We start from the raw sequence: 19937 nt of genomic DNA on the forward strand, positions 1-19937 counted from the left end.
CCCCAAATACCAGTCGATTGTACTGGTAAAGGCCTTTGTGAGTGTTTATCGTGAGGTATTTCCTAGATGCTTCTTCCACCTCCATTTGTAGATACGCTTGGGCCAAATCAATCTTTGATTGATAGTGAGGCGAAAATATCTTCTATCCATGGAAGTGGATATTGAACTGTGTGCAGGACTGGGTTCACAGTTACCTTGAAGTCCCCACAGATGCGAACCTTCTTCGGTTCCCCAGGCGTGCTGCTCAATGATTTCTTCATTACAGGAACGATGGGTGTGGCCCACTCGCTCCAGTCCACCTTGGACAGCACACCCGAACGCTCCAGACTCTCCAGCTCTGTTTCAACAGCTGGGTGGATCGCGTAAGGTACCGGCCTGGCCTTAAAAAATTTTGGGGTTGCGTTATCTTCGATTTTTATCGTTGCCGTTACTCCTTTTAGAGTCCCAAGTCCTTGTTGGAACACCTCTTTCACGTCAGTTAGAATCTTTGACAGTCGTCCAGGTGTGACATCATCATCCTTTTTATCAGTCACAGTTAGCGCCTGAATGGAATGCCAATCCAATTGTATTTTTCGGATCCATTCACGTCCCAATAATGGTGGTCCTCCATCTGGTAGTATATATAGATACAGTTTCTGTGTTTCCTTGCCGTTGTATTCAACTGGCACCCTTATTTTTCCTCTGGGGTAGACTTTTTGCCCTGTGTATGTCTTCAATACAATGGACGTGTCCTTCAAGGGTATGTGTGGGAATAGCTGCTCATAGTCTCATCGATTCATGACAGTTAGGGCTGATCCTGTGTCCAATTCCATCTTTACTGGGGACCCTGCTATCATGAGGGTGACCCAAATGGTTCGGTGATCCTCCTTTGCGATCACGTTGTGTAACTTTAGACAACTTAATCTCCTGCTCCCGGAGTCCTTATCACTCTCCTGATCTTCCGAACTACTGTCTGTCAATTTCTTTACTTTCTTGTACTTTTCCTTAGTAGTTCTTGTAGTGTTGGTTTCCTTTCCCGACCTGCAGACTCTTGCTATGTGTCCCATTTTCCCACATTGCCTGCATACTTTGTCCTTAAACCAGCAGTCCTTCTGATCATGGGTTGTTCTGCCGCAGCGATAGCACTTTTCTGCTCCATACGCCATTTCGTTAGCGCTGTATTCTTATGGTTTCTGTTGTATTTCCGCAGCTCCCCATGCTGCTGCTTCGTAGGATACTGCCACGCTGAAAGCCTGTTCTAGCGTCAGGTCCTTTTCCGAAAGTAGTCGTTTCTGGGTTCCTTCACTCTGGAGCCCACAGACAAACTTATCCCGTAAGGTGTCTGCCAGTCCTGCTCCGAACTGGCAGTGCTTCGATAACTTGCGTAGTTCCGTAAGATAGTCAGCATTGCTCTCATCTTTGTGCTGGTTCCTTTTATGGAACTTGAATCTTTCTGCTATCAGCCGCGGTGTAGGGTTTAGGTGTTCCTGTAAGGTATTAACAATCTCTTCAAAACTTTTCTCCATTGGTTTAGCTGGGGTAATTAAATTCCGCAATAGGCCGTACGTTCTCACGCCCATCAAATTTAATAATACCGACGCCTTCTTTCCATCTGCCACCTCATTTGCCTTGCAGTACACTTCAATTCTTTCCACATACGTGGTCCAGTCTTCTACCTCGTTGTCGAAAGCAGTGATACTGCCACTTTTCGGCATCTTGGGTGATTTAAAATGGCGCCTCCCGCGCTTTTTCTTCTTCACCAATGGATTAAAATGGCACCTCCCGCGCTTTTCCTTCTTCCCCAATGGAATAAAATGGCTCCTCCCGTGCTTTTCCTTCTTCCCCTTGCTGCCACGCTGCTCCTAGCGTTCTGCAGGGTAATGGCGGCGACCCACGTCTCACTTTTCCTTCCCCTTGTTTTATTTTCGCTACACTGCCCGGTTCTTGAGCACCGACCGCGCCCTGTGCGCTCCACCCTCTCTCTCTCTCTTTTCCTCCCGACGACGCTGCGCGGCCCCTTTGCAGAGCTGCTCGATCGAGCTCGAGCCTGCCGCAGTCCGGAAGGGTCAGCGCACTACCTGCTACCAGCACGATTTGCTGGAACACCTTGACTGGGGAGCCAAGCCCAGCTCTCCACAGCCTCTCCTGCAACTCTCCGAACTCTGATGGATCCTTGGGCGGTTGCCCACGGTCGACGCCTGTTGTTCTGACTTCGACCTCCAAAAGCTTCTTCTCAGGGAAAGATCCCCGTGAGGTGATGCAGTACTGCAGGTGAGTTCAAACCTGCTCGTCGCCACTGTAGTGTCCGCGCCTTAATAATACATGGACTGCAGGAGAACAATAAAACAGGTATTTACTGAACAGAGGGTAACGTAAGACTGACGTACAGAAGCCTGCTATGGCTTTATATACAGGGGTGGTCACTGCCGGTACTGCAGTATAGAATCAGTTCTTCTCTTAAAGGTACATTCACAACACCGCCAATGACCACAAACTTGCTCCATCAATCAACGACATGAGATTCCTCCAGATTATGGACAATGAGGTCTCTCGTGACAGCTCTAACAGCTGGGTTGCACCCTTACCCTTCCAGAACCCCAGACGACGGCTGCTAAACAACAGGGAGTATGCCTATAATCATCTTAACTCACTCCATTGCACGCTAGAGAAGAAGCCGAAGATGAAACCACACTTCCTAGAGTTCGTCAAGAAAATGCTGATCAACGATCATGCAGAGATAGCCCCTCCACTCCAGGAAGGCCAAGAGTGTTGGTACCTCCCTTCCTTCAGAGTCTATCACCCCAAAAAGCCGGAACAGATCCGCGTGGTGTTTGACTCCAGTGCACCATATCAGGGAGTCTCTCTCAATGACGTACTCCTCACAGGGCCCGATCTCAACAACAGCCTCTTGGGGGTACTCATGAGATTCAGGAAAGAGCCCGTCGCCATCACTGCCAATATCCAGCACATGTTTCACTGCTTTGTGGTGAGAGAAGACCACAGAGATTTCCTCCGCTTCCTGTGGTATCGCAACAATGACCCCAACAGAGACATTGTGGACTACAGAATGCGTGTCCATGTCTTCGGGAATAGCCCATCCCCTGCTGTCGCCATATACGGACTGAGGAGGGCTGCCAAGGAAGAAGAAGACGACTTTGGCAGTGATGTGAGAGGGTTCATCGAACGAGAGTTCTATGTTGACGACGCACTGAAGTCATTCCCGACCGAAGCAGAGGCCATCAGTACCCTCGGACGAGCTCAGGAACTACTTGCACTATCCAGCCTCAGGCTGCACAAGACAGCCTCTAACAGACCAGCAGTGATGGAGGCATTCCCCCCTGAAGATCATGCTAAGGACGTCAAGGATCTCGACCTCTTCAGAGATGACCTCCCCCTACAGCTTAGCCTAGGAGTGTCTTGGAACATAGCAACAGGCACATTCACGTTCCAAGTCTTAGATGACAAGAAACCCTTCACACGTAGAGGAGTGCTCTCTACAGTCAACAGCCTATACGACCCTCTCAGCTTCTTAGCCCCTGTCACCATACAAGGCAGGCTGCTCCTCAGGGAACTCTCCACACGCGGTGAAGAGTGGGATTCACCCCTCCCTGAAGAGATGGAAGCAGAGTGGGACAGATGGAGAGACTCACTCCAAGACTTACAGGAGATCCGAATACCTCACTCCTATACGTCCTTCTCTCCCTCAAGTGCCCAATTCAAAGAGCTTTGTGTCTTTGCAGACGCATCCGCTAAGGCCATTGCAGGTGTGGCTTATCTGAAGGTCACCACTCAAGATGGACAAAGCAAAGTCGGCTTCGTCTTTGGTAAGGCCAAGTTGGCACCCCAGCCAGACCTCACCATACCCAGATTGGAACTGTGCGCAGCAGTATTAGCAGTTGAGATTGCAGAGTTCATAGAAGAGGAGATTGATCTGAAGTTCGACAGCATCACATATTATATAGACAGCAAAGTGGTGCTAGGATACATCCATAACCAAAGTAGACGGTTCTACGTATACGTGAACAACAGGGTCCAACGTATTCGACAGTCCACATCCTCCGACCAGTGGAGGTACGTCCCCACAGACCTGAACCTAGTTGACCATGGGTCTAGATCTGTAACAGCATCCCTTCTCAGCAGCACGACTTGGCTGTCAGGACCTGCTTTTCTTCAGGATCAGTCCCTGCACTTCTCCAAACTCAATGAGTCATTCGACCTCCTCAACCCTGTTTCTGACTCCGAGATACGCCCACAAGTCACAGCGAACGTTACTCAAATCTCTAAAGACCTGATGAGCACCAAACGCTTCGAGCGTTTCTCCAAATGGAACACTCTCATAAAGACAGTAGCACGCCTAACCCACATAGCTCGTACCTTCTCCCAGTCTACACAAGAGAATAGCTGCCATGGGGGCACATCTGTCGTAAGAGTCCCTCTGAAGAGGAGCTCAAGAGAGTCATCAAAGAAGGAACAGCAAAGGTCTTCTCTTGGCCCGTCTCCAAGGTGGTCCTTCTTTTGTCGCCAGAGGACTCCAGTGACAAGTAGAGTTCGGACTATGTGGAGTTGTTAACGACCCCAGACGGGGAGTGTTCTGGACTTATCACATGCAGATAGCACCCTGTGGTGGTGGTTATTGTGTTAGCAGTGTTAGTATACAGCAGAGGTCAGTTGACCTTTCTTCCTGTTTGACCCCGGAAGTAGTTTCCCAGTAGTCATCCTACTGAACTCCACAAATAAACTCTAAAGCCTGCACATCTGCCAATGCACTTTATTATGGTTATGTTTATGTTAATGTATTACAAGCCAAATGTATGTTGAATGTTTAAATGTCTTAATCTAAATGTACACTCTCAGGAGCCGCAAGCCGACATTTCGTTGTACTGCACTTGTGCACTAACAATGACAATAAAGTTGATTATGATTATGATTATGATTATGATTATAGAAAGAACCTGGCAGAGTAATGGAGAATCTTCCATGAGGGATTCCATTCTCAGTCCAGTTCCATCTCATCTCATATGATAGGCCAGATGCAATATCTGTGAGTATCTTTGTTTGTTAACATGATAGCAACTTTGTCAGTGTAGTATTTGACAATACTTTATTTATAAGAAGTTAATAGTTGGTAGTTACAGAAGTCCAGCTCAAATGTTAGTTATACAATTAGTCTATTCTATTGTTATAAATATGTATATATCTTATGTAATATCTAATGTATAGTACTCAGTTCTATGTACAAAACATACTTTGTCTTTGTTTACAGTTTCACAAATTTGTTCAAGTAAAGCTTCAAAACAGCAAATCGACTTCTCGAGGAATTATTTGAATAAGTGTTTAACTTGCTGGATAACTAGATAGGAGCACGTCTAGCAAGACCAGTACAGCCTGAATCAGCAGGTTGTGTGCTCAAATCCCATTCCACGCCTAAGCTGACATTTCAGTATTATATTGAGGGAGTGTAAGATTCTGAAAAGTGTAATAAAACCGCTGCTATCGTGTGGAGATCGAAATTGCGAATGAATTGTAAGATGATAACGGACGGATTTAAAATGTAAGAAATCAGCAGGTGTTCTTTGTTTGTGAAGACACAAAATGGTGGCCAATATGTGTTCTTTGTTTGAGAGGCCACCTGGACAAGAAGGGGAGAACATACATCTCACAGGAACAGGAATGTGTCATGCGGATGGAACTCCAATTAGTGAAGGTTTGGAGTGGAACAGACATATCCAAGGGAGGCAGAGAATAATTTACAATCAATGAGACCTTATAACCCAGTGGCAGGAGTTTTCAGAGATAAGAAGAACACAGAAGACAAAGCAGGAGGAAGATTGAAATGAGAAAGCTGGCCAGTTTATGTTTCGACTTAAAGTTTCCCTTGACCGATCACCCAGAAATGAAGGAGTATGTATGAAGTCGGACATGGGCTTAGATGTTGCTAAAGGGGGTACTTTTATGTACGTCTGAATCATTAAAGGGGCACTTTTATATACTTTGAATTGATAAGCTGTAAGCATATTTATTGCCGGGAGTTCTTTGAATTTATTGCCCAAGGTGCTTCTATGTACACTTGAATTTTGAACTATAGTCTGATTAAAAGACCAATTTTATTGATCACATCATTGTCTGTCATTGTTAAGCTAATTCGTAATTCTCGAGGTCCAAACAGTAGTAAGAGAAAGTTCTACAGGAGTGCTACACTACCAAAGGTGCTGTCTTCAGGATAAGATGTTAAACAGAAGCACTGTCTGCCTGCTCAGGTCAGTATAAAAGATCCCATGGCACTATTCGAAGAAGATCAGGGGAAGTGTCCTGTGCAACATTTATCCCTCAACCAACACCACCCAAACAGTTAATCTGGAAATTTATCTCATTGCTGTTTGTGGGACCCTGCTATGTGCAAATTTGCTGCCACTTTTGCCTACAAAACAACAATGCAAGTTATTTCTTTCCAGATGTCGGTGAGGCAACTCAGCCACTTGTTGGAAGGCATCTTGAATTAGTGCCTGGTGCACCTGTCTTCCTTGCTGAATTACTGGTTCAGCAGCTTATTCCTGTTACCACTTTCACCTCCTTGCTATGCCATAGCTTCACCACCCTGTTCTTTGAGCTCTGAGCCTTGAGCTGTATCCCCTGATCAGTCAAGATATCTGAAGTGATTTAAGATCCCACAGGTATGCTTAATAATCATTCTGCTTGTAGTATGAGCTTCATTGCACCTGTGCTTCTGTCCATGGTTGGTCCAACATTGTCAAGTGCCACGGTTATAGAAGGTAGCCTTGGTTTCCCTGGAGCCTTCCTTCCACTCCTTTCTCCTTCAACCATAAGGGTGGTCCGGACGACTGCTTTAAAATAAGCCTCCAGGGAAGCAGTCATTCAGCTACATATTCTGTGCAAACCAGCTGGATGTTGAGAGAAATAAAATCTCCTACAGTTCAAAAGGCCACAGCACCGTGTACATGGACCTGAATGGCAACATGGGCGCAATCAATGACCGTCTTAACTCTGAGAAAGACAGCAGACCCATAGATTCATGCTGCTACTGGTCAATGGCAAAAATAATGATATTGTTTGCTTTCCTGAATCATGCACTGGTGACCCCCTTGGCATACCTAGCTGTCACTGTAGAAGTCCTGGCTGTTCGGCAGGAAGGAGTCGGATGCATAAAAACTGAAGGTTGTGGTAACTGATAGGCCACGGCAGTGCCACACAGATGGTTCAATTTGCCTGGAGTTCTTCTTAGTGACACGGGTCTGTCACAGCCTGCCTTCTAAGCCTCAACCTCCTTTGGCAATTCTCCTATGCCATTCCACTGAAACTGTGCCTAGTATGGTAGACCTGCTGTGTTGCGCACAAGTAGAAGCTGCCGGTACACCTTGTGTGCCACCTGATGTCACGCACAACCCTTTGTTGCTCTCTCAAATTCTCCTCCACCAATTGCAGTACTAGAGGTGAATGTAGGAAGTATGATTAAGAAGTTTGCAGATGATACAAAAATTGGCCGTGTGGTTGATAATGAAGAAGAAAGCTGCAGACTGCAGGAACATATCAATGGACTGGTCAGATGGGCAGAACAGTGGCAAATGGAATTCAATCTGGAGAAGTGTGAGGTAATGCATTTGGGGAGAGCTAACAAGGCAAGAGAATACACTATAAATGGTAGGACACTGAGAAGTGCAGAAGATCAGAGAGACCTTGGAGTGCATGTCCACAGATCCCTGAAGGTAGCAGGACAGGTAGATAAGGTGGTTAAGAAGGCATATGGGATACTTGCCTTTATTAGCCGAGGCATAGAATATAAGAGCAGGGCAGTTATGCTTGAACTGTATAAAACACTAGTTAGGCTGCAGCTAGAATATTGCGTGCAGTTCTGGTCACCACATTACAGGAAGGATGTGATTGCACTAGAGGGGGGGGCAGAGGAAATTTACGAGGATATTGCCTGGGCTGGGGAATTTTAGCTATGAGGAAAGATTGGATTGGCTGGGGATGTTTTCTTTAGAACAGAGGAGGCTGTGGGGAGACCTAATTGAGGTGTATAAAATTATGAGGGAACTAGATAGAGTGGATAGGAAGGACCTATTTCCCTTAGCAGAAGGGTCAATAACCAGGGGGCATAGATTTAAAGTTATTGGTATAAGGTTTAGAGGGGAATTTTTTTCACCCAGAGGGTGGTGGGGGTCTAGAACTCACTGCCTGAAAGGGTGGTAGAGGCAGAGACCCTCATCACATTTAAAAAGTACTTGGATATGCACGTGAAGTGCCTTAACCTACAAGGCTACGGACCAAGTGCTGGAAAGTGGGATTAGAGTGGATAGCTCTTTGTCGGCCGGCACAGACAAGATGGGCCAGAAGGCCTCCTTCTGTGCTGTAAATTTCTATGATTCTATGAGGAACACTGATTCCAATCTCCATAACATCCAAAAAAAGGTATGTTTCAGCTCAATAATATAGCAGCTTATTGGCCAGGCTAAGGGACTGCAGGTTTTGGAGCAATGGCAGTTTCTTACGAGGACTAGAAATGCACCAGGATTTCCAGCTTATAAACTATAAACTTTACGGGGGAGAAATTGGGTATAGCCCCGTTTGGGGCGCTAAAATTGGCGCTGCGCAAATTTTATCGCCAGGCGCAACTTATCGCCACCTCAAGCGATATTGGGTTGCTGCGCCCCTAAAGGTGATTGCGGCGTTGATTCAGGCGCTGCATGGGAGTCTTAAGGCGCTAACCTGGTGGCGCTACTCAATATGTCGGCGGCCGGGCACAGCGCAGGTGCTGTCAATAATTGATTACCCCGAGACATGCTGGCACCGGCCAGCTCTTAAAGGGGCGGGTCAATTAGGAGCAGCAGCCACACTCTGCGCCTTGTAGACCTCAAAATCGGTGCTGTGCTTTCTGTGGCGTTCCAGACTTTGAACATATGGAGAGGGTGAGGCAGAGAGCGGAGCGCTTTACCGATGGGGCATTGGATGCTTTGGTTGGCGAAGTGGAGCGCCGGCGAGCTGTGCTGTACCCCGACAATGGCAGGAGGCCTCATCAGAGCGAGTACCGCAGGGCTTGGAAGGAAGTTTGTCAAAGAGTCGCCTCCAGCAGCATCGTGCCCAGGACTCCTGTGCAATGCAGGAAGAAGTTCAACGACCTCACTCGGGTCGTTAGAGTGAGTGCCTTTTTCACCATCTTCTTCATCCCTCCATCTGCACCTGACATTATGGCCAGAGGGTGCGCGAAGCCCCAATGGCCATCTGTCAGCCAGCACCCATGGCCCTTTCTGGAAACACACACGCACATTCAGCTCAATGCATAATGGAAGGGCTATTCTACAATGGGGGGCATGTGATGTCAGCTTAATGCACAATGGAAGGGCTATTCTACCATGGGGGGCATGTGATGTCAGCTCAGGCCAGCATGTTTCATCACTTCCCGTCCTTTCTCCTGCAGGCCAAGCTGGCCAGGAACCGGAGGGAGCAGCTTCGTACCGGAGGAGGCCCTCCTCAGCTGCAGACACTGACGGACCTGGAGGAACGAGTCCACCAGATTGTTGGAGGCCGGATGATTGGTCCTGTCACCACTGGAGCTGCCGACCCCATTGTGCACAGCGATGGTAAGGTCATCACCTTTTTGAACTCTCTCCTTCCACTTGTTCCCCCCACCAGTATGCTTTTTCACACTGGACCCATGTCAGAGCATTGCAGCACTCATGCATCCCTTGCTGCCACCCTGTCCTTTTGCTAAAGCCACCCTTCAACCTCCCTGCTTTCAGATGCTGCATCACCAGCTTGGGAGCCGGGCCCTCAAGCTGCCACTGCCACTGCCACTGACTCCGGAGGCGACGAGTAGGAGGAAGTCGGACCATCCCTGCCACGCTCAGGTGAGCCAGCCCCTCTGCAGGGGAGTGGGGGGGAATGCTCTGAGGAGGAAGCAGTTCCAGGAACCAGCAGGCTGCAGCAACGCAAGGGGGGTAGGGAAGCTCGGGGGCTGTCTCCCCAGAGGGCGAGTCAGGCCGCGAATACTGCTGCACAGAGCGCAGAAGAGGTGCGTTCCCTCGCAGAAATGAGCGCCTAGGCTCGGCTCAGGCACACTGAGCTCATGGCTGCAGTGGCAAGGATGCCTGAATCCATCGAGACACTGGCAAGGAGTGTCCAAGACTTCGGGGCAGCACAGGCAAGGAGTGCACAGGACTTCGGGGCATCACAGGCAAGGAGTGCGCAGGACTTCGGGGCATCACAGGCAAGGAGTGCGCAGGACTTTGGGGCAGCACTGGAAAGGACTGTCCACGACTTTGGGGCAGCACTAGAAAGGACTGTCCAGGGCATCGGGACATCACTGGAAAGGACTGTCCATGGCTTTGGGTCAGCACTGGAAAGGACTGTCCAGGGCTTCACCGAATCACTGGCACCTGCCACGCAAATGCTGAGTGCTGCCACGCAGTCACTCGCTGGTCTCATGCAGACGCATATTGAGGCCACGCGACCAATGACTGCTGCCACCCTCGCTGGATCAGGCGGGATTACCCGGGGCCCTTGCAGCACCACAGCAGGGCATCAATCTGTGGACCAGCCGATTGGTGCGCATGCTGCGGTGCTGCCCCGTCAGAGTGCCAGTGTGTCGGTCGACCAGGGAGCTGCTGTCCGCTCTCAGGATGTCAGCATTCCTGATGCCACCGCTGGCACGTCTCCACTGCAGCTGCCACCACCTGCAGGACAGACTGCTTCCACCCATGCACAGTTGGAGCAGTCAGCATCCAGGCCCTCCAAGGCCAGAGGTCGTCCAGGACGCCCCTCAGGGGCATCTGCGCTTTCGGACAGCCAGCAGGTCTCCCCCAGCCTTGATGCAGCCACTGGGGTCCCATTACGGAGGAGCTGCAGGGAGGGAAGGGGCTGATCTCGCAAGAGAAGTAGATCACCATCAAGGGGGAAAGAGTAGAAGGCGCAAATGAGACGTCTTATTTGTAGAAATCAAGGCCGTGGATGCTGGTCTGAATGTTAGTAATGTTTTGGATAGTTTCCTGGGTGTGCGAGTCACTTATGTGTTAGTGTGTTAGTTTTGCTTTCTGTAGCCATTGCTTTGTCATGTTGGAAGGAAGCACATTTTGTAAAATAAACAACTTTTTTAATTTACATTGGCCATGTCTGCTATTTACATTCACTGCCCTTCATAGGCTTTGGGTTATCTGAACGGTTCCATTCCTGCTCTTCAAATGGCTCCAAGCATTCCGTCAGAGGGGCCTAGAAGCGGCTTGTTATCAGCCTCTGACGGACGGCCCTTCCAGTTTGTACCTCCCTCCCATCTTGGTCCTCCTCCTCCTCCTCCTCCTTCTCCTCCTCCTCCTCCCCTGGTGCTTCAATGTCTGGTGGCATTGGCTGGGTGCGTAGGATGGCTAGGTTATGCAGCATGCAACAGACAACCACGAAGTGGGAGACTCGCTCTGGTTAGTACTGCAAGGCGCCTCCGGAATGGTCGAGACAGCGGAACCGCTGCTTCAGCACACCGATTGTGTGCTCCACAATGTTCCCCGTCACCTGATGGCTCGCATTGAAGCACTCTTCAGCAGGAGTGCTGGGCGAACGGAGCGGGGTCATCAGCCATGGGCACAGAGGATCGCCCTTGTCACCGAGAAGCCAGCCTCCTGGGTGAGCCGGGGCCTTGAATAGGTCTGCAACTGAAGTCTGGCGCAGGATGAAGGCGTCGTGGCTGCTGCCAGGGAACTGCGCATTGACTGCGAGGATCAGCTGTCGGTGGTCACAGACCAGCTGAACATTCAAGGAATGGAACCCCTTGCGGTTGCGGAACTCCTCCGGATTCAAAACTGGCGCCCGCAAAGCCACGTGCATGCAGCCAATGGCGCCCTGCATCATGGGGAAGTCCGCTATTGCTGCGAAGCCCTCTGCGCGCTCCCGCTGCTTCTCCAGTGTCACAGGGAAGGAGATGTACTGCCGCCTCCTTTTAAATAGGGCATCTGTTACTTGACAGATGCAGCAATGCACCGCAAACTGCGATATGTTGGCGATGTCCCCAGTTGCGGCCTGAAAAGAGCCGCTCGCATAGAAATTCAGGGCAACAGTCATCTTGACAGCCACCGACAGAGAGGTCCTGCGCCTTATCTGAGGCTGCAGATCTGGCTGAAGCAGGTGGCACAGCTCAGTCACCACCTCCTTTCTGAAGCGCAGCCTTCTAAGACACTGCAACTCTGATATGTTTAAATAAGAGAACTGCTGTTGGAAAACCCTGGCAGCGTAAGGTCTGGTGTGGCGACGTCTGTTGGCCCTCCTCCATCTGGCCATTCCTGCCCCTCTCTCCCTGCGTCTCTGTGCCCTTTCCAGATGGTTCAGCAGCAGGACGTTCCCCTCCAATGCAGCCCCCATAATAATAGCGCACAAGAAATTGTTAACGTTGTAAATGCTCACCAGCAGCAAGGTGATGGTCAGAAGGCTGAAGTTCCTCTGGCCAGCGCTGGCTCACTGATGCAATGGCTCTCAGAGTGCAGCTCAGCAACTCTGTGAAAGTCTCGAGGAAGTGGTGCTCCCAAAATGGCTGCAGCTTTTATACCAGTGCAGTCCCCTTTAAAGAGCGCCCCCCCCAGCCCGAGAGCAACTGGGGAACGTTCCAGGTAAGCAGTCCTTATTAGCGCCAGGCGGAACGGAGGGGCGCAACACTGAATTTCCGGTCCGGGGCGCCCAAAAGGCGTTGCACACTGAAATGACGTCATGATCTGCCTGCGCCCGCGAGCAGGAACTAAGGTTTAGCGCCGGCGCAAAATGCCCACTCAATATGGGAAGAGGCGCTGGGTTCACTGCGCCTGGCCGAAAATTGGCTAACGCCCCTGTTGTATATTTTGAATGTGTATTAGAATTGTCCCACATGGGATACCGTAGTGGTGATTTGCAATGCACTATGGGAAATGTAGTGAATTGAGTGAAGAAGCACATTGTAAATAAAATGGCCGTTAACTAAACTCTCCACCCTGGAGTCCTTCTTAATTGTTATATAGGTAAGGGTATAAAACCCCTTGAGACACAACAAAACTGGTGACGAGGACGACGGACTTGCGCATCACTTTGCACTGGAATCAGCGATGTTTAAAGTAAGAAGTTCCTGTCTTTTCTTAATGGCGCGCCCGCAGTTTAGTGCTGATGCAATTGCCTCGTAAAGGTGGCGGTTCGTGTGTTACACAAATAAGAAGGGGGAGAGTAACGATACAGTGAAATGAAGTGGGGGAAAAGCACTGTAAAAATAAAATAAAAAAGTGGAGGAAAAGGACTGTAAAGAAAAAAAAAGAAAACAAAATGGCTATGCTAACCGGAGCGTTTGGACCATTTGATGAAACGGCGGAGCAATGGAGTGCTTATACAGAGCGTTTCGGATTTTTCATGACTGCAAATGGCATTAAAGATGACGTGAAAGTGGCGACGTTCCTCAGTGTGATCGGAGCAAAAACATTTGGCTTGTTACGGAGTTTGATGCACCCGGATAAGCCCGGCGCTAAGACATATGATCAGATTGTGGAAGTTTTGGAAACACATTTCGCACCCAAGCCGCTGCTGATTGCCGAGAGGTTCAGGTTTCACAAACGAAACCAAGGGGAGGGTGAGTCCATAGCCGACTATGTTGCAGTGCTAAAGAAGCTAACTGAGCATTGTGAGTTTGGTGAAACTCTAAATGACACTGTCCGTGATAGGTTTGTGTGTGGATTAAGATGTGAAGCAACACAGAAGCGCTTGCTCATGACTGACAAACTGACGCTTAAATCAGCAGTGGAGCTCGCTGTGTCTATGGAGTTAGCAGCTAAAGATGCACAGCTGTTGGGGGCTGCAACAAGAGTGCACAGGGTAGCAGCTACACTGGATAAGCATGCAAGGGGCACCAGAGAGTGTTACAGATGTGGAAGGTCAGGTCATCAGCCATCTGGCTGCTGGTGTAAAGACCTGACCTGTCGGAAATGTGAAAAGAAAGGACACATTGAACGTGTGTGTAAAGGGCAAAGCAAACAATCCTACACAGAGACACACAAAAACAAACAAGGAAACACATCCAACTGGCGTTCTAAAAAGAAAAACCTACACATGGTGAAACAAGAACAGGAAGACAGTGACACAGACTCTGATGGGGAGCTGAATCTCCATGTGTTAACGGTGAATGGAGGCTCATCAGGCTATGGAGTCACTCCACTACTAGAGGGAATACCGGTCAAAATGGAGCTGGATACGGGGGCCGCTGTTGTTATGTCCGTGTATCTTAATGCTGTGTCCTTCAATAATCAGACAACAGACTGCAGGGAACGATTCAACAGGTGTTTATTGAATGAGGGTTACTCTGGAACTAACTTTACAGATCACTACTCAGGGTTTATATATAGGTGTGGTCACTGCCGGTACTACAGTATACAGGAGCTGTAAAAAGTAGTTCTCTACCTTAAGGTATATATACATTACATACATTACAATTCCTCCCCTTTTAGATTAACAGTACCATAATACTCATTTAAAACAATTAACATTTTTAATATACAATGTTATATGAAAATAGTCCATTCATATATTCAGTCTCTGGGGAGGCTTCCTGATTCTTTCTGGATAACACCTTTCCCGAGTGTCTCGCTCTTGGTGCGGAGGCGATTCTAGCACCCTGTCGTCAGTTGATTCATCAGCTTCCAATGCTATTGTTTCTGAGGTAGATGCGACCTGTACATCGGGTTCCTCACCAGGTACGTATGGCCGAGACATGGGGTTGACTCGTTCCTGTGACTCTAGGATCTGGTCAGCATGGCGTCTCACAATGTTCTCCCCAACATCCACTGTGTACATTAGTGGCCCCTGCCGTGTGCATATCGTTCCTGGTTGCCATTTCTCTGTTTGGTAGTCACGGGCCAAGACTGGTTGCCCTACATTGAAGCTCCTTGTCGGCTTCTCATTGATGTGCTGGAATTGCTTACTCTCAACATCTCTTCGTACATTTGGTCTGAGCAAATCCAGACGAGATCTCAACCTTCGGTTAAAGAACATCATGGCCGGGGCCTGGTTGGTGACTGCATGTGTCGCATTTCTGTAGGCTAACAGGAAATTGTCCACCTTATGCTGCAGTGGAATGTCGTCATCGCACATGGCCTTTACTGCTTTTTTAAAGGTTTGTACGAACCTCTCAGCCAATCCATTTGTGGCTGGATGATACAGGGCGGATGTATAATGCCTTACCCCATTTCTTTTCATAAATCTTCGAAACTCTTCGGACACAAACTGTGGTCCGTTATCAGAGCAAATCTGCTCTGGCAAGCCGTTCCTGGCAAAAATGGTCCATAGGACTGCAATAGTTTTCTCCGTGGTGGTGGAGGACATTTTGATCACCTCAGGCCATTTCAAGTGCGCATCCACGGCTATTAAAAACATTGAGTCCATGAATGGACCAGCAAAATCAATATGCACCCGTTGCCATGGAGATGAGGGCCACTCCCATGGGTGTAGAGGGGCATGTGGTGGTGCATTTTGGACCTTCTGGCATCCTGAGCAGCTCTTTGTCAGGTCCTCGATTTGCTGATCGATCCCCGGCCACCACACATAAGCCCTAGCAAGGCTTTTCATTTTCACCCCTCCCAGATGACCTTCGTGAAGCTCATTGAGCACTCTCTCCCTTAACTTGGGTGGAATTACCACTCGGGATCCACACATCAAGGTCCCCTGGCATACTGACAGCTGTTCTCTTCTGGATGAGAATGCTGGCAACAGTGAGTCGCCATGTGCTGGCCATCCCTTCACCGTCAAATCATATACCCGAGACAGTGTCGGGTCATTTCGGGTCTCCTTCTCTATACCAGCGTTAGTTACTGGCAAGCATTCAATTATAGTCAAATGAAATATTTCGACAGGATCCACTGCTGGTGCTTCCTCCGCAGTAGGCAGTGGCAGGCGTGATAGCCCATCTGCGTTTCCATGCTGTTTCATGCCCTTTTACTCGATTTCATATTGGTGCGCACTTGGAAAAAGGGACCATCTTTGTAGCCGTTGCGCAGTCATCACCGGAACGCCCTTCTTTGGATTAAAGATGGAGACAAGTGGTTGGTGGTCAGTCAGCAAGGTGAACTTCTGCCCGTGCAGATAGTGATTGAACTTTTTCACTCCCCACACTAGGCTGAGGGCCTCCCTGTCAATCTGGGCGTAGTTACGCTCGGCTGAGGTTAGTGACCGAGACGCAAAGGCTACTGGCCTCTCCGAGCCATCCGGGAATTTGTGCGAAAGCACCGCTCCAATGCCATAGGGTGATGCATCACACGCCAACCGAATTGGTAGTGCTGGGTTGAAATGAGCCAACACCTCTTTTGATGTGATCAATGCTTTGCTCTTCTGGAAAGCTCGTTTACATTCGTCACTCCACTTCCATGGTACCCCTGTTTGCAGTAGGGTGTTCAGTGGGTGTAGTACTGTAGACAAATTCGGCAAGAACTTATGGTAGTAGTTCACCAGCCCAAGGAACGACCTCAGTTGTGACACATTTTCCGGTGCTGGAGCCTTGACTACTGCCTCAATCTTTTCAGGGGACTTATGTAACCCCTTGATGCACTATCAATTGCTACAAAAGACTGGAGATTGAGAAAGTAATAAACAGGCTTTTATTACCAAAGAACAGAGCATGCCTCTTGTGGTTGCCTGGTATCCAAAAGGGCCGGAGGCTTCTGTGCAGCGACCTTTATACCCAGCCATGAGGGTGGAGCCAGGGGCGGAGTCAGCTGATGCATGCACAGACAAGTACAACAATATGCAAGAGTGAACAACAGTACTAACAGTGAACAACAGTACTAACAACAGTGGTGAACAACAATACTAACAACAGTGGTTTACCACATTCACCCCTTGTTTAGAATTGAGTCCGGCAGGGTGAAGTGCACTAAAAATTCGTGTACTGAAGTCTATCAGGAGGCCTTGTAAGCCGTCCTGAGCGTCGCAGCAGCGGCGGTGATGGTGCAGCATCCAACGGTGAACCCGGTGTCTCGTTCAGAGGAGGTGTAGCAGGTGGCGGACCCTGGGGCTGCTGCATGCCGTCTACAGGGGTCAGAGCATGGGTAATGGGAGGTAGCGATGGTGGTCTCTCAGAGGCACCCGAAGGTGCGAGGTCTCGTGCGGGGACTGTGTCCTGGGGGTAGGCAGGAGTAGCGGTGGGTGGCGAAGAGGGTGTTTCAGGAGCACCTGCAGGTGCGAGGTCTCGAATGGAGACTGTGTCCTCCCGCCCGTCCGGGTACACCACGTAAGCATACTGCGGGTTGGCGTGGAGGAGGCTCACCCTCTCGACCAGGGGGTCTGCCTTATGGGTCCTCACGTGCTTCCGCAGTAGGACGGGACCTGGAGAAGTCAGCCATGTTGGTAGCGAAATCCCCGACGTGGACTTCCTGGGGAAGGAGAACATTCTCTCGTGAGGAGTGGCATTGGTGGGTGTACAGAGCAGCGACCGAATGGAATGGAGCGCCGCAGGGAGGACCTCCTGCCAGCAGGAGGTCGGAAGGCCCTTAGATTTTAAGTTTAAAAGGACTGCCTTCCAGACTGTCGCATTCTCCCTTTCCACCTGGCCGTTACCCCGGGGGTTGTAGCTGGTGGTCCTGCTTGTAGCAATGCCTCTCGCGAGCAGGTACTGCCGAAGTTCGTCGCTCATAAAAGATGAGCCCCTGTCGCTATGGATATAGCTAGGGAAACCGAACAAGGCGAAGAGGTCATTCAGACATTTAATGACCGTGGTACTGGTCATGTCCGAGCAAGGGATGGCAAACGGGAAACGGGAGTACTCATCAATTATATTGAGGAAGTACACATTGCGGTCAGAGGAGGGGAGGGGCCCTTTAAAATCGATGCTCAGCCGCTCGAAGGGGCGCGTGGCTTTGATCAGGCTCGCTCTGTCTGGCCTATAAAAATGCGGCTTGCACTCAGCACAGATCTGGCAGTTCCTGGTCATGGTCCTGACCTCCTCGATGGAGTAGGGCAGGTTACGGGATTTGATAAAATGGAAGAACCTGGTGACCCCCGGGTGGCAGAGGTCATTGTGGAGGGTCTGTAGTCTATCAACCTGCGCGTTGGCGCACGTACCACGTGATAGGGCATCTGGGGGCTCATTGAGTTTCCCGGGCCGGTACAAGATATCGTAATTGTAGGTGGAGAGTTCGATTCTCCACCTTAAGATCTTGTCATTCTTGATTTTGCCACGCTGCTTATTATGAAACATAAAAGCCACTGAACGCTGGTCAGTGAGCAGGGTAAATCGTTTTCCGGCCAGGTAATGCCGCCAATGTCGCACGGCTTCCACAATGGCCTGGGCCTCCTTTTCGACAGAGGAGTGTCGAATCTCGGGGCCCTGGAGGGTCCTTGAGAAAAAGGCCACGGGTCTCCCCGCCTGGTTAAGGGTTGCAGCTAGGGCAAAGTCGGATGCGTCGCTCTCCACTTGAAAAGGGAGGGACTCATCCACAGCGTGCATTGTGGCCTTCGCAATGTCTCCTTTTATGAGAGTGAAGGCTGCACAGGCCTCTGCTGTCAGGGGGAAGGAGGCGGACTTGATGAGGGGTCGGGCTTTATCCGCATAGTTGGGCACCCACTGAGCATAGTAAGAGAAAAACCCCAGGCATCTCTTCAGTGCTTTCTGGCAGTGGGGGAGGGGGAGCTCCATAAGGGGGCGCATTCTATCGGGGTCTGGGCCGATGACTCCGTTCTCCACTACGCAGCCAAGAATAGCGAGGCGCGTAGTACGAAACATACATTTGTCTTTGTTATATGTGAGATTCAGCCGCTGGGCCGTCCGGAGGAATTTCTCTAGATTAACGTCGTGGTCCTGCTGGTCGTGGCCGCAGATGGTGACGTTGTCTAGATATGGGAAAGTGGCCTGGAGCGCGTTCTGGTCAACCATCCGGTCCATCTCCCGTTGGAAGACAGAAACTCCGTTGGTGACGCCGAAGGGAACTCTGAGAAAGTGATAGAGCCGACCGTCAGCTTCAAAAGCTGTGTACTGGCGGTCCTCAGCCCTGATGGGGAGCTGGTGGTATGCCGACTTCAGATCAATCGTCGAGAACACCCGGTATTGTGCTATCTGATTGACCATGTCAGATATGCGGGGGAGTGGATATGCATCCAGCTGGGTGTAGCGGTTGATCGTCTGGCTGTAGTCAATAACTAGGCGCTGTTTGCCGCCAGCCTTCACCACCACCACTTGTGCTCGCCATGGGCTATTGCTGCTCTCGATAATCCCTTCCTTCAGGAGTCTCGCTACCTCGGATTTAATGAAACCCCTATCCCCGGCACTGTAATGCCTACTTTTGGTAGCGATGGGCTTACAGTCGCGGGTGAGGTTAGCGAACAAGGAGGGGGGGGAGACTTTAAGGGTGGAGAGGCTGCAAATGGCGCGCGGCGGACGATTTAAAAACTGCTGGCTGCAGACTGTGAGAGGGGGGAGGGGTCCACCATACGCTAAAGTGACACTCTTAAGGTGGCACTGAAAATCCAACCCCAGTAGGACGGCAGCGCAGAGATGGGGCAGGACCAGAAGTTTAAAATTTTTGTATTCAGTACCCTGCACTGAAAAAGTCACCATACAGTAGCCACCGACGTCCGCTGACTGGGCTTTGGAAGCCATAGAGATGCGATGACGCGTCGGCAGGACCGGGAGAGAGTAACTGCGCACCGTGTCGGGGTGTATAAAACTCTCCGTGCTCCCGCTGTCAAAAAGGCAGGTAGTGGCGCGGCCGTTTACCGTAATGTCCATCATGGACCTGGACAGTTGATGCGGGAGAGATTGATCCAGCGTCACGGAAGCCAGCGTATGTTCAAGCGTGTCGATGCGGTCGTCCGATGAGGCGGTGGTGGAGTCCGGGTCCCCCGTAACCGAAGTCGGAGGCGTCCAAGATGGCGGACAAAATGGCGGCGCCCACGGTCCCGATCCCCACGCGGCTGGGGGAGCCCAAGATGGCAGACAAGATGGCTGCGCCCACGGTTCGCACGCAGCG

Source organism: Somniosus microcephalus, chromosome 5 (genome assembly GCF_052327205.1).
Source record: "Somniosus microcephalus isolate GS21.2 chromosome 5, FLI_Smic_1.0, whole genome shotgun sequence".
NCBI lineage: Eukaryota > Metazoa > Chordata > Chondrichthyes > Squaliformes > Somniosidae > Somniosus > Somniosus microcephalus.